At 34.5% G+C, this 14,453-nt stretch overlaps 1 non-coding gene and 1 pseudogene across 1 annotated transcript; both read left to right on the top strand.

Annotated features, from left to right (window-relative positions):
• Positions 1 to 14,453, top strand: part of LOC114608255 — an 85,854-nt pseudogene that overhangs the window by 67,323 nt on the left and 4,078 nt on the right.
• LOC114608272 lies at positions 752 to 891 on the top strand. Its single transcript, XR_003709341.1, has one exon. It is a non-coding gene; the product is annotated as a small nucleolar RNA SNORA48 (small nucleolar RNA).

Here is a 14,453-nt window from a genome sequence, read left to right as displayed (position 1 = left end):
GAACAGAAGGAATTTGGCTCTACAGTCTGCTTGCCATGTCTGTGGAAAAGCATAATTTAAAAACATACCCAGACTTTCTATTTTGTAGATTATTTTTACATGAGAAAAAAATGTATACTTAGTGCCTTTATCTAAGATATTATTGTGCTACATGTCTTATGTCCATCCAGACAATGAAACTGCTTTTGTAGACAACAAGTATAAGTCCTAGAAGAAAGTAGATGCAATAGGAGTAAAATATTTCAGCCTGGGACCATCCCTCTGCTTGTCCATATTGCACATGCTGAAGGACACCTACTTCTTTTCACATCCCACACATTGACAACTTGCCTTCGCTCCCCTCCTGCCCCACACCATATGGCCCTACCACTGATTGAAGAGCTCTGTTCATTACATTCCTACTCATCCTCTGAAGTAAAAATGGCTTCTCTTGGTCAGGCTTTACTATGCATGTTGGGGTGCAGGCTAACCTTTAGAATTAATGTGAGCCTGGAGAAATTAAACAGGAAAATGCAACAAGGGAACAATGTACAGAAAGAATTGTTAAAAAAAAAAAGCTTTTAGAGTTTCAGGATAAGGCAAAATTAAAGGAGAATATATATTTTTTGCGGAAATGAATCAGTGGAACAGATCAAATTATACCATCATCAATATAAGTAACTGACTTATTTTTGTTTTGTTGTTGCTGTTGTTTTTTTTTTTTAAAAAACAATGTAAAGAAAATACTCTTTGAAAGCTCTTCTGCCCTGTCTCCCCCAGCAATGGGCAAAGTGACACTTGTTGGGGGTTGTTCTTATATCAGTCAAGGGAAGAGCAGATGGCGCTTCTTTGTTCATTCTAGCTTGATGCCTGGCTCAGTGTCCAAATCCATTTCATGCATAGTGCACATAAAAAATGATACTGGGAACTAATAAATAATTTTGCTATATGTACTCACAACTTATAAAAATATTGAAAAGTTAATGAGTTTACTGAAAATGAAAAATTATAATACTTCTGGGAAGAAACTTGAAAAATCGGCATGACTTTAATTTTTCAATGAGCGATTAAATATGATATCAAAGAGGTATTTTTATAAAATAATAAATTAGAATTTCTCAAAACTTGAAATGCTTTATGGTATGCAACACATTATCTAAAATATTACAGAAACATTACCATGATAATGAAAAGTGACAAAGTAACAAAGATTTATCTAATACATATAAAGAATAGAAATCCAATTTTATAGAATGAGCATAAGATTCATACAAACAGCACTAAAGAAAATGTAGACATAGTAACAAGCAAATATCAAGATGTCACTGTAATTTAATGCTAGCAAAATATGCATTATGAGGCAATGAGATGCTAACATGAGAATTGAATAAACAAAAATGTAATGCAAATTGGAGACACCAAATGTTCATGTGAAAAAATAAGAAGTATTACTCTTTGTAGCTGGGCAATAAGGAAGGTTTTAATCACAATTGAAGCGGTTTGACAACTTATGATTTCTTAATAAGTTATATTATGTAATATTAATATATTTTTGAATTTTTCTTACGATGTATAGTCTTGTTTCCCTACAAAGTTCATTTTTTATTTCAAGTAGACAGTATTATGCCTATAAAATCTGTGATTTGAACTACTGTCCACACAATCTCATGAATTTCTTTGGTGAGAAATGTTGAGTTTGACTTTTCTGACACTGTGTAGCTATTTTTCAGACTCTGAATATAGCATGGAGTTCCCTCTACTTTCTGGATCTTTTATAAAATATGAAATGAACTGACTGGAGACAGGGAAACATGGTATGGAATCTCTCCCAGTGTTTGAAGTTCAGATATCAAATTAAATTCTCATTTTCCAGGTACTACTTACAAATCAATCCTTTCAAATGAGAAATTTATGGTAGGAGATATACTATGGAGGACATAAATGGTTTGTTAATAAAGCAGGTATCAGGTTCCTAAGATTCCATTGCTTTATTTATTGGTTGCAATCAATGGTAATATTGGTCTGAAAAATCTACATCAAATTGTTTATTCCTAGTCTCTATGTCTTCTCCTGAATATGCTATGGATATTTAAAAGAACTTTTATGCATCTTAAAAATTCATTATGTCTTGCTTACTTGAGTATATTATGTCCAACTTTATTTCACAGAGATGTATGACACAGCATCCTAAGAGCCCTGGATTGTAGCTGCAGATTTCCTAAAGCCTCCTGAGATCCTAGTCAAGTCAGTTCCTATTATTTTTTTCTAAATTATTCTTCAATAATATTATACTTTTGAGGTGATAGCATATGAATTAATTGATAGCAGATGTAAGAACTATTGGTTGTACTTTTATGTAATAGTTTTTCTTAGTCCCTATGTCATTTTTATATGATCCAGGCTTCAATTCTTAAAAATTACCCTGAACTCAGACAGAAACTTGAGTCTTAAGGTCAGTCATAGTAGACTTATAATGAAAAGAACAAAAACTTGTATAAAGGTTAACAGACTGTAAAAATTAGAGAGGATTAAAATTTTCCACTCAATTTCCTTTTACATAAGAAATTTTACTAATGCAATCTTATTATGAAAATGGGTATCATGAAATTTTCTCCTTGTGTTTAAGTTACCTATAAAATGAACAATTTAATTTATATGAAAATATTCTCAAAGATGCTACTATATTGTTAAATTATCATGAGAAAATTATGTATGCCAAGTAGAAATACAGAACTCTGAATACAGTTAGTATATGACTATGCATAAAAAATATACTCTGGCCTGGAAAAAATGAGACTTGTGAGAAGAAATAATGAAGGCAAGTTCATTTCTGTAAAAGTTTTTATTTTCAGATTGTTGAGTCCATTTATCTTGCTTTTTGGTTTCAATGAGTGGAATATCTAGTAAAAGATTGAATTATAATGGATTTATTGAGCAGCCAAGCACTGACTATTGGTAAAGCAAGCATTTAGTGAAGTGTTCTTTTATTTAGTAAATAAATAACAAACTATAGTGTATTTACAAATTACATTTCATCATATATATATACGTATATATATATATATGTATATATATATATATGTATCTATATATATATATATAATCATTAATCTGTGGATTTTGTATAAGCATATGACATGTTTTATTTTTAATTTCATTCATGCATTTTTACAACTTGTTTAGATTCCCCCACCATTCTATTACTTCTAATTCCTTTCATATCCCATATCCTAACTTTCCTCTCATCTTTGTGTGTCTTCTAGACTTTTTGAGTTAAAAGGTACAGCTAACTGTCCTGTCATGGCTGGAAAAACTACTTTACTACAGATATCTACTTCCTTAGTATGTTATAGTCTTTCAGCTTTCACTTCAAGATTATCTTTAAAATTTGGGGAGACAGAATGCAATATGGATTTCTTATTAAGAACTGAGCAATCTATAGACTCATACATACATTAATTAATTTTTGGTCTTTGTATTAATTGCTGTCTATTGCAAAATAAAGCTTATCTTATGATACTTGAGAGATGCACTAATCTACTAGTATAGCTATTATAATGTAGGCAGTGTAGGCATTAAGACCAATAGTTGACAAATGCAGCTTCATGGAAGGAAAACATTCTACAAAGGAAAGAACATCAACAGAATAAAATAGCAGCCTGTAGAATGAGAAAAGAAATATCCACCACCACACAATGTGTTTAAATTAAGAAACTTATATAGAGGATCTGTGTTATGAATGTATTAATTGGGAGTTGAGCATCCTATATTCTCTTTCTGTTTTTTTGTTTTGTTGTCTGATTTTGCTATTGTTGTTGGTTTGTTCAGGTGTTTCATTGTTTGTATGTTTTGCACTTTGACTAGTTGTTGCTTTCTGTAATTGTCCCAATCTGTGGCAAAAAGACTTTTTGAAGAGGTAGGAAAGTATTTAGAAAGTTCTACTGCTTTATCAAATGTCAATACTAGACTCTCCTAAAAGTTCCATGGTTTAACCAGCTATGGATAGTTGGTTTTCAATACTGGCATGAATTCTCTCTTATTGAATGGGACTTAAATTCATTTAGGTGTTTGTTAATTTTATGTCTATCCTTTCCTCTTCTTATATGTAAGTGACCCTGTTACATTTTTGGAGTGATCTTGCCTTCGTTTTTATAGTTGTGTTTCTTGGTGTCACAGCTGGATGACACTATAAATTCCTTTTCTCTTAGGCAATATTTTCAAGACCAGGAAATAGATTTTGGTTAGAGGCTAGTTACTTAAAAACAGACGTTACTCATAGGTTTTCCTTTTACTCTGTTTGGAGTCACAATATTGTGTAGTAGATTAAAAAAATTCTTGGTAACATAGATCAGAAAAAAAAAAACATCAAATGAAGCCAAGAAGTTTGAACTTGTGTTTCTATAAACTTTTGAGGGGTGTACACTATTTAAACCTTATCTAAAATCCTAATTTCAGATGAAATCACTGTATTCACTCTTAATATACCCTTGTCATGGAGGATATATGTAATAAATAATCTTTTGGATTACCTTTTGTATAAGAAATGTGTGTCCTTGAGTCTTTTTTATTTTGAATACATCAATTGCTTGTTAATTTTATTTCCAAATGGTATTACTAAACTATGCAGATGCAATTTTCTGTTTAACAATTAGCTAGATAAAAGACATTTCAGGATTTTGTCATTTGATGTTATTAAACATATATATATATATATATATATATATATATATGAACAAGTATAGCTCTCTCTGTAAAATTAAATTTTTAACTTTATAATGTATATGAATATAGTTGCTAAGTTACATTCTATGAGTCTATTTATGTCTTTGGGAAAGTGTGAGTTTTCTAAAGTTATTGAAATATTTTATGACGATCAAAACTGGATGAAATAGAGCATATCCACATCCATACATACTTGATAATGACAGAACCTCTTGAAATGTACTCAGTCAAGTAACTATGTAATTTTAATCTCATTTTAAACTTGTGTGCTTTCTCCAGTTTTGAATGAGGTTGAATAGTTTCGCATGGCCTTAACTGTCAATCATTTATTCTATTTGTTGTCTCTTACTCTATAGAGATTCCTCTGTCTACCATTGATACGAGTCTTTCCTCTTAAAAGCATTTGATTTGTAAATATTTTCTCCTGATTTTTTGCATTATTTTTAATCCTGTTGATAAGTAAATCACAATGATGTTTTCTTTTTATAATGTTGGTTTAAATTTTTCCTCCTATTAATTAAAATTTTATTTTTTAATTTTTTTCATATATTATATTCTGACTGCATATTCCCTTCCTTCTCTCTTCACAGTCTCCCTGCCACAAACCTTTTCTCTTCCCAGATCAATTCATCCGTTATTTCCCTTAAGAAAAGAGCAGGTCTTCTTGAAGAATTAACCAAAAATGTCACGAAACATATAATAAAAATGGGCATATGCCCTCATATTAAGGCTGAAAAAAACCAACCCAGTAGGAGTAAAAGTGTCCCAAGAGCAGGCAAAAGTCAGAGATAGCCTGTGCTGCCACTGTTAGGATTCTCACAAGAACAGCAAGCTACACAACCATAACATATAAGCAAAGTACCTAGCACAAACCCATGCAGGCTCCCTGATTTTCAATTTAGTCTTTGTGAGGCCCTATGGAGCCCAAATAAGTTGATTTGTGTGTGTGTGTGTCTGTGTGTGTGTGTGTGTGTGTGTGTGTGTGTGTCCTTGACACCTCTGACTCCTACAAATCTTTTCTCCCCCTCTTCTCGGAAATTTCCCAATCTCCACCTGTTTGACTGTGGGTCTTTGCATCTGTTCCTACCAGTTGCTGGATGACTTCTCTCAGATTATAATTATACTTGGCTATGTCTATGAGTATAGCAAAATATCATTAGGAATTATTTTGTTGACTTTTATTTCCTTTATCCAGTCATACTTGGTTCTATCCTAAATTTCTGGGTTAACTATCCCATCGTTCCTGACCATTCATGCATAGGATGCATGTCAGGGATAGGATAACTCTATTAGTATGATTCTCATATTGGACCAGTCTTTAGTTAGCTACTCCGAGAACGTTTGTACCACCTTTACTCCAGCACAACTTGGAGCCAGGACAAATTATAGGTTGAAGGGTTTTTGGCTAGGTTAGTATCTAAGTCCCTCTTCCTAACTATAAAAGCCTTCCTAACTATAAAAGGTGGCCAGTTCAGTACCTTGTAGATTCTTGGGAGTTTCCATTGTACTGTTACTACATTTCCAACCAAATGCTCCCCAGTTCCAGTTGTCTATCCCATCTGTCTCTTTCCATCTCCTGCCACCTGATCCCTCCTGTTCCCAACTCCACCTGGCCAAAGTCCACACATTAATCATTTCACAATCCCAGGGAAGTACATACATTCACCTTTGAGCCTTCCTTCTAACTTAGTTTCTCCTAGTCTACGAACTGTAGCATGATTATCCTTTACTTTACAGATAAAATCCACTTATAAGTGAATAGATATCACATTGGTCTTTTTGAGTCTGGATTACTGTTGCAGTTGTTAAATAATCTCTACTCAAAACAACCCTGTGGATGTAGCACATTCCTAGCCACTCACTGCAATGGTTACAAATGAAATACCTCCCCCCCAAACACACACAGTCTTATATTTAAATATGCATTCAACAGCTCAGTGGATGACCCAGTTCCAAACTACCATGTGGCTACTATCTTCCATCTGAAATTCCTGAGTTATTACTTACTAAAATCTATATTCCATTGTTGCTGCCTGAGACAATTAGGGGTGAGGGCACCCTGAGGCCACTTTTCCCTAGCTCTTACATGATTGGTATGTTGTTTCTTCTGCACTCTCAGTCCCGGTCCTTACTCATTTCTTGGGATGGCTGTTATATCTCTTCCTTTCTTTCCTCTGTCCCTAACCTAGGAAACCTAGAAGTCCTGCCACTGTCTCCCTGCACAGCCATTGGCCACGACAACTTTATTTACCAGTCAAAGCCAACTGGGGGAAGGGACCCTCAGCATCTTACATCTGGACATGCAGATTATCCTGCAATTATAGTGACCGAACTGACATAATATAAGTAGCATTAGACCAATGCTACAACAGGTGTCCTTACTCAGGATAAGTTTTTTCTAGTTCCATCTATTGGCCTTCAAATTTCATGATGTCCTGTTTATGAACATCTGAGTAATACTTCACTCTATGTATGCAAAACATTTTCTGTATCCATTCTTCAGTTGGGAGACACTGATGTTTTCTTCTAGGTTGCTAGATTTTATACATAAAGCTTCTATGGACATAGTTGATCAAGTATCCTTGTAGTAGAATAGAGCATCTGTTGGGTATATTACCAAGAGAGATAAAGCTGCTCCTCTAAAGACTCCATAGTCTGAAGGCTTCCCAGGAGAGCCTCTGCAGCCAGCCAGGGCAAAAGGTCAACAGCATACATGCCCCTCTGAAGACCTCACAGTCTGAAGGCCTCACAGAAGGGCTGCTATAGCCAGGAGCACAGGTCTCCCTGGAGACCTGCAACAACCCAGGGACACAGGAGACAGAGACATCCAGACAAGCTAACAACAGAGATAAACAGATGGCAAGTGGCAAGCTCAATATCTAAAGTAAAAAAAAAAAAAAGCCAATATACTTTGGGCTAATCAGAACCCAGTTCTCTCACCACAACAAGCCATAGGTACACCAACACACTTGAAAATCAGGAAGCTGACCTAAAATCTTATCTCATGAAAATAATAGAGTCCTTTAAAGAAGATATAAATTACTCACCAAAAGAAGAACAGGAAATCACAGGTAAATAGGTAGAAGCCTCTAAAGGGGAAGTAAATAAATCCCTTAAAGAAATATAGGAAAACAATCAAACAGGTGAAGGAATTGATCAAAGCCATCTAAGACCTAAAAGGAGAAGTAGAAATAATAAAGAAAACACAAATGGAGGTAAGTCTTAAAATGGAAAACCTAGGAAAGAGGTCAGGAATTACAGATGTAAGTATCACCAACAGAATATAAGAGATAGTAGAGAAAATCTCAGGTGTAAAAGATACCTTAAAAGATCTTGACACAACTGTCAAAGAAAATTCAAAACAGAAGAAACGAAAAACAAAACAAAAAACAAAAGAAAACAAAACAAAACAAAAAAATTCTAACCCAAAGCATCCAGAAAATCCAGGACACAATGAAAAGACCAACTATAAGAATAATAGGAATAGAAGAGAGCAAAGATTTCCCAGCTAAAAGAACCCAAAAAATGTCTTCAACAAAATCATAGAAGAAAACTTCCCCAACCTAAAGAAAGAGATGGCCATGAATGTACAAGAAGCCTTTAGAACACCAAATAAATGAGAACAGAAAATAAAATCCTCTTGTTACATAGTAATCAAAACACTAAATGCAGAAAACAAAGAAAGATATTGAAATCTGCAAGGGAAAAGGGCCAAGTAACATACAATGGTAGACCTATCAGAATTACACCAGACTTCTCAACAGAGTCACTAAAAGTCAGAAGAGCCTGGTCAAAGGTCATGCAGACTCCAGGAGAACACAAATGCCAGCCCAGGCTATTATACCCAGAAAAACTCTCAATCAACATAGGTAGAGAAATCAAAATATTCCAAGACATGTGGACCAACTGTTGGGTGGACTGAGAGGGAAATAAAGTCTGGACTGTAAACAAATATTAAAGAAGAGAGAAAGAAAGAAAGAAAGAAAGAAAGAAAGAAAGAAAGAAAGAAAGGAAGGAAGGAAGGAAGGAAGGAAGGAAGGAAGGAAGGAAGGAAGGGAGAAGCTATCTAATAATATAGCCCTATAGTGGATCCTAGAATGAAATCTCCAACACAAGGAGGCTACCTACACCAAAGAAAAACAAGGTATTTTACAACAAAGCCAAAAGGAAAGAATCACATGCACACAATGCCACCTACAACAGCAAACATAATGGGAACTGACAATCATCTGTCTTTAATATCTCTCAATATGAACCTACCCAATGATTCAATAAAAAGACATAAGAAAACAGACTGGATATGCAAATAGGATACAGCATTTTACTGCATACAAGAAACACACCTCAATACCAAAGACAGGCACTATCTGTGATTAAAAGGCAAAAAAAAAAAAAAAAAAAATCTTCCAAGCAAATGGTCCCATGAAAAACCTGGAGTTACCATGCTATCATGCTAATATCCAATAAAACAGAATTTCAACCAAAAGTTATCAAGCGGGTTAAGGAAGGACACTTCCTTAAGTGAAGGGAAAATCCATCAAAAGAAGTCTCAATTCTGAACATCTATGCCCCAAATGCAAAGGCAACCACATTCATAAAAAAAAAGGTTACTAAAACTCAAAACACATATTAACCCCACACAATAATAGTGGGGGACTTCAACACCTGACTTTTACTAATGGACAGGTCATTGAAATAGAAACTACACAGAGACACAATGAAACTAATAGAGGTTATGAAACAAATAGATTTAATAGACATCTACAGAAACAAAATAGATTTAACATACATCTACCCTAAAACAAAAGAATACAACTTTTACTCAGCATCTCATGATACTTTCTCCAAAACTGATGATATAATTCTTCACAAAATAACCCTCAAATGATACAAGGAGACTAAAATAATCCCATGCATCCTAACAGATCACCATAGCCTAAGTCTGGTCTTCAATAACAACGAAAACAACAGAAAGCCCACATACATGTGGAAAATTAACAATATTCTACTCACTGATAACTTGTTCAGGGAAGAAATAAAGAAATTAAAGGCTTCCTGGAATTCAATAAAAATTTTGACACATCATAATCAAACTTATGGGACACAATGAACGCAGTACTTAGAGGAAAATTTATAGCACTAAATGCCCTAGTAAAGAAACTGGAGATATTTTACCTTAGCAACTTTACAGCACGTTTGTAAGCTCCAGAACAAAAATAAGCAAACACACCCAATAGAAATAGACAGCAGGAAATAGTTAAACTCAGGGCTTAAATCAACCAGATAGAAACAAAGAGAAGTATACAAAGAATCAACAGAAGCAAATACTGGTTCTTTGAGACAATAAACAAAATAGATAAACCCTTAACCAAACTAACTAAATAGCCCAGAGGCAGTATCAAATTTACCAAAATCAGAAATGAAAATGGAGACATTACAACAGAAACAAGAAATTCAAAAATTCATCAGATTCTACTACGAAAGCCTACACTAAAAACAAATTGGAAAATCTAGATGAAATGCATGAGTTCCTAGACAGATACCACATACCAAAGTTAAATCAAAAGCAAGAAAGCTATCTAAACAGACCCATAACCCATAAGTAAATGGAAGAAATCATTAAAAAACCTCTCAACCAAAAAACCACGGGGCCAGATGGATTTAGTACAGAATTCTAGCAGACCTTCAAAAAAGAGCTGATACCTATATTCCTCTAACTATTCTATAAAATAGAAACAGAAGGAACACTACCTAATTCATTCTATGTAGCCACAATTACTCTGATTCCTAAATCACACAAGGACCCAACCAAAAAAGAGAACTTCAGACCAATCTTGCTTATGAATATCAATGTAAAAATACTCAATAAAATTCTTGCAAACTGAATCCAAGAACACATCAAAATCTTCATTTATCACAATCAAGTTGGTTTTATCACAGGGATGTAAAGTTGGTTCAATATATGAATCTATTAGGGTAATCCACTATATAAACAAACTCAAAGAAAAAAATCAGTTATACAAATGATAAACAGTCTGAGAAATAAATTCAGGAAATAATTCCCTTCACAGAAATCATAAATAATATAATATATCTTGGGTTAACTCTAAACAAACAAGTGAATGACCTATATGACAATAACTTCAGTTCTCTCAAAAAAAGTCAAAGATCTCAGGAAATGGAGAATCCCTCATGCTCATGGCTTGGTAGAATTAACATACTAAAAATGGCCACCCTAACAAAGGCAATCTACAGATTTAATGCAATCTCCATCAAAATCCCAACACAATTCTTCAAAGACACAGAAAGAACAATTCTCAAATTCATCTAGACAGGCAAAAGACTCAGAATAGCAAAAACAATTTTTAAAAATAAAAGAACTGCTAAAGGAATCACCATCCCTGACTTCAAGCTATACTACAGAGAAATAGTGATAAAAATTGCAATGTATTGGCACAGAAACAGACACATTGATCAATGGAATAGAATTGAAGACCCAGAAATAAAGCCACACACTAACACACACTTGAACTTGACAAAAATATACAATGGAAAGGGGAAAGCTTCTTCAATAAATGGTGCTGTTCTAACTGGCTCTCTGTATGTAGGAAAATTAAATTATATCAAGTTTAAGTGGATCAAGGACCTCAACTTAAAACCAAATACACTGAATCTAATAGAAGAGAAAGTGGGGAAGCCTTGAACTCATTGGCACAAGGGGCAATTTTCTAAACAGAACTCTAATGGCTCAGACTCTGAGATCAAGAATTGATAAATGAGACTTAATGAAAATGGAAAGGTTCTGTAAGGCAAAGGATATAGTCAGTAGAACAAATTGGCAACCTACAGATTGGGAGAAAATCTTCAGTAACCCCACATTGAATAGAGGCCTAATATTATATATATATATATATATATATATATATATATATATTCAATAAGCTAACCACCAAAAAAAACCAAACAACTCAATCAAAAAATGAGGTGTAGAAATAAACAGAGTTCACAACAGAGGAATTTCAAATGGCTGAGAAGCACCTAAAGAAATGTTCAAATTCCTTAGTGATCAGAGAGATGCTAATCAAACGACCCTGAGATTCCACCTTACACCAATCAGAATAGCTAAGATTAAAACCTCAGGTGACAGCACATGTTGGCAAGGATATGGAGAAAGAGAAACACTCTTCCGTTACTAGTAGGATTGCAAACTGTTACAGTTACTCTTGGAAATTAATTTGGAGGTTTCTCAGAAAATTATAAATAGATCTGCTCAAAGACTCACCAATATCACCCTTAGGAATATGCCCAAAAGATGCCGAACCAGGCAACAGGGGCATGGTTCATAGTGGGCTTGTTTCTGACAGCCAGAATCTAGAACCAACCCAAATATCCACAATGCAAGAATGAATACAGAAAATATGGTTCATTTATACAATGGAATACTACTCAGCTATTAAGAATGAGGACATCCTAAGATTTTCATGCAAACAGATGGAGCTAGAAAATATTCTGAGTGAGGTTACTTAGACCAAAAATGACATGCATGGTATGTACTCATTAAAAAGTGGATATTAGAAAAAAAAAGTGCAGAATACCCAAAATATAGTCCTCAGAACTAAAAAAGGGGAGTAAACTGAAGGACCCAAATGAGAATGCCTTGAGCCCACTTGGGAGGGAGAAGAAAGCAGTCACAATGGGGGAGGGAAGGAGGACCTGGGTAGGAAATGGGACAGGGGAGAAGTGGGAAACAAGATCTGGTATTGGATGAGGGAAAAGGACTGAGTCCCTGAGGGCCAGCACAAGGAATGGAAACAGGCAACCTCAGGAGGAAGGAGGTTGGGGAGACTTTCCGGAATGTTCCAGAGACCTGGGAGATAAGAGACCTTCAGGAATCAAAGGGAGGGACCTTAAGAGGAAATTCCTGACAGTGGGAAGAGGGAATTTGTTGAGCCTACCTCCAGCAAAAAGACAGGGCATCAAGTGAGGGATGGGGTTGCTATCCCACAATCAAAATTCTGACGCATAATTTTTCCTATCAGAAAGAACTGGAGGGATGTAAATGGAAAGGAGCCTAAGAAAATGGAGGTCCAGGAATAGGCCCAACATGTCTTTCAAGGGGAGCCCCCAAGGCTACTATTACTGAGGCTATGGAACACTCATTAAAAAGAGACCTATCATGACTGTCCTCTGAAAGACCCAATAAGAAGCTGAAAGAGTTAGATGCAGATATTTGCACCAAACCAATAGACACAATATGCTGACCCCTGTGGTTGAATTAAGGAAAAGCTGGAAGAAGCTGAGGAGTAAGAGGACCCTGTAGGAGGACCAGCAGTCTCAATTAACCTGGACCCCTGAGTTCTCTCAGACACTGGATTACCATTCAGGCAGCATGCACTAGCTAATATTATTCCCCCAACAAATATATATATATATATATATATATATATATATATATAGCAGAAGACTGCTGGGTCTGGTTTCAGTCAGTGAAGATGGCACCTAACCCTCATGAGACTGGAGGCTCCAGGAAGTTTAAAGTTCTAATGTGCTAGGAAGTGAGAGGGTTGGGACATCCTCATAGAGACAGGAGGTAGGGAGGAAGTATGAGATGAGGAACAGTCAGACTGGGAAAGGAATAAAATCTAGAGTGTAAAAAAAAGATTAAATAAAAAAATTAAAAATTAAAAAAAATTAAAAAAAGAAAATTATCTTGACAGCATTATTATATGTTATATGTTGTAGTGTCCCTGCATCTCTAGAATGAAGCCTATTAGATCATGTGGGATGATTTTTTTTATTTATTCTTGGATTCAATCAGTATTTTAACTAATTTTTAATCAATGTTTGTTGAGGAAAAGTATCTAGGTAGAAATTCAGGCCTACAGAAGTTCCAAAAAACATATTCCAACCCAAGTAGGTTAACAGCATTCAAGAAAACACAAGATAGCTAATCTCAAACCTACAAAACCCAAAGAAATGATACATACACACATATATACATAAATACAAACACTCACTACCACCACCAATAAAAAAAACAAAATTAATAATCATTAGTGATTAATTTTCCAAAATATCATTGGACTGAAGCCCTCAGTAAAATGATACAATCTTCCAGAATGGGTTTGGAAACAAGATCAATCTGTGTGCTTCATAGAAAAAAAAAAGAAAGAAAGAAAGGAAGAAAGAAAGGAAGGAAGGAAGGAAGGAAGGAAGGAAGGAAGGAAGGAAGGAAGGAAGGGAAAAAAGAAAGAAAGAAAAAACAAAAACACACCTCAACATCAAAGATAGACATTACCTCAGGGTAAAAGATTAAAAAAATATTTTTCAGTCAAATGGATTCAAGAAGCAAGCTGAAGTAGCTATTCTAATTCCTAACAAAATGGACTTGAAGACAAACTAATCAAAAGGCATGAGAAGGACACTTCATGCTCATAAAATGAAAACCTCAACATAATCTTTCAACTCTTAACATTTACTATGCAAACACAAGGGAACTCATGTTTTTAAAAGAAATGTTATCAAAATATAAGTCATAAATTGGCTATTACAAACTAATAGTAGGAGATTTCAATATCCTAGTCTCACCAATGGGCAGGTCATCCAGACAGAAAATAAACAGGAAAATAATGTAGCTAACAGATATTATGAACAAAATGGAAGTAATAGATATTTACAGAACATTTCAACCAAACACAAATTATACTTTATTTTCTAGATATCATAGAACTTTCAAAGTTGAACATATACTC

Source organism: Grammomys surdaster, unplaced genomic scaffold, assembly GCF_004785775.1.
Source record: "Grammomys surdaster isolate TR1022 unplaced genomic scaffold, NIH_TR_1.0 125888, whole genome shotgun sequence".
Classification (NCBI taxonomy): Eukaryota; Metazoa; Chordata; class Mammalia; order Rodentia; family Muridae; genus Grammomys; species Grammomys surdaster.
The sequence above is the reverse complement of the archived record's forward strand: the minus strand, read 5'-3'. Positions and strand labels throughout refer to the sequence as shown.